A 2,109-nucleotide genomic window follows, 5' to 3' on the forward strand; every position below is an offset into this window, starting at 1 on the left:
ATGAGTGGGCAAGCTGGTGCTGTAGATGGGTAAGTTCCACCTGAAGGTTAGTATTTGACAAACCCTGAATTTATTATCACACAAAAGATTTGAAAGCAGTGGACAAGGAGGCGGAACTGCACAGGATCTGGACGCTGCAGATAATGTAAAGGTACTCATGTGCGTGGGAGCTCCTTAAATACAGAACTAGCTACAATTACTGGGGATGCACCCATCCCTACTGTTTCCTTTCGCAGAATCAAAATTGATGGCCTTAATTTCTAGGACGAACACGAAGTTAATGCGCATTGCGACTTCGGCTGCACGACGGCCGTCTCTGAGCACAGGCTTTATTTCTATATCATTCTGCGAAAGGAAACAGTAGGGATGGGCAGTCGCGTCCTTCCCTCGTCACTTCGTTCCTGCTGGTTTAACTATGTTGCCAAGTCAGTCAGCTTAATTGTTTGATTGAAGTTAAAGGGATAGAAAGTGAATGTGTGCATTAGCATGTTGACAGTAGTGTTTGTAGAAATAGCACATGATGAACGAGCTCCACGTCTCTGCAAAATTAAAAACATAATCAGGCTCTCTAGAAGCCCATGTTGGCTGACAATACGGCTCAGTACATGTAGTTTCTTGGTGGTCCTCAAAAAGACCACGAAAGCCATTGCTGACGGTGTTAAAAGCCGTCTGACAAAGTGAGCACGAGACGGTATTGAGTAATGTGTATTGGAATAATACAGACCACTGAACTTATGCTGGCAGCTTCAATTGTCAATCATCAATACTAGTGGCCACTCTTGTATTCGGGTTGACCGCTAAATGCTATTGTACAGGTTATGAGACCGTCTAAACCATGATTCAAATGAGCTGTTTTGCCCTCAAATCATGGTGGAAAGCCACTACCTCATTAGCAATGCCATCTATTAGAGGCTGGGCCAATGTAATTGGCCCAACAGAGAGAGTTATAAGCCATCTAGTGTAGTAACAACTCTGTCAGCCTGAGCAGTGGGACAAACGAATGGATGGGTAAACGGATGCTGGGGTGATGATTTAAAGTGTGATGCATGTATGATTTGAATATCGCGTCATCCACAGCACAAGCAGGTGCATACGTTTTACCTTGAAGCACCAACCCAACATTAATTTGCCCATTCACCCATTTTTCCTACTGCTCAGGTCGATGGACTTGTTAACACATGCGAAGGTTCAAACCATCTCCTTTGATCCTCCAAAATTTGCCCCGTCTCAAATAGACGGCATTGCTCATAAGATAGTGGTTTTTCACCATGATTTGAGAGCAATACAATGCGATTGTTTCATGAATTAAACGGTCTGGTAACCTGTACAATAGCATTTACTGGTCAACTCGATCACTAGAATGGCCATTAGCGTTGATGATGGGCAACTGAAGCTGTCCGCACAACTCCAGTGGTCTGTACCCTTCCAACACATTACTCAATCACGTCTCATACTCGTTTTGCTGCATGTCTTTCAAAGCCTTCACATGTGAATACCACCATGGAACCACATGTGTTGTGCCCACTCGTCAACCAAAATGGGGCTCTAGATACCTTAATAACAGGTTTTTTATAGTTCACAGAGACGAAGGGCTGCTTAGATCTGCATTATTTCCACTAATACTATCGTCAACATGCCATTACACACACTCGCCTGCTGTCCTCTCAACTTCAATCGACAAACCAAGCGAAGAGGCTCGTCAATACACTCAAATGAGCGGATATGAAGTGACGAGGGAAAGAGGCAACTCTCGTCGTCACCGAATGATTGCATGACAGAGCACAAATTAACTGTCGACTTGTCAATACGAGGCCGGCCCAGTTTGTTCACCACAGCCATAGTCCCATGGCATAACACGCTTCTGTAGAGTGCTTAACAAATCTCCGAGTATATTCCAGATGGACGGTGACGTCTGCATCGGCGACGTTGGGTTGACACAATCGGTGGTTGGGTGGGACAATTTTTGTCAACGTGACAAAGCCGTCTGTCATCAAGATGGGGATGGACACATGGGTGAGGTACCTCAAACAATTGCACTTGCCATGCTCCCCACAGTGATCAGCCCATTGTGCTACTTTACCAGTAGACATACTGCTTAACTACTTTCTG

This window comes from Echinococcus granulosus (genome assembly GCF_000524195.1).
Source record: "Echinococcus granulosus chromosome Unknown EG_S00054, whole genome shotgun sequence".
Taxonomy (NCBI): Eukaryota; Metazoa; Platyhelminthes; class Cestoda; order Cyclophyllidea; family Taeniidae; genus Echinococcus; species Echinococcus granulosus.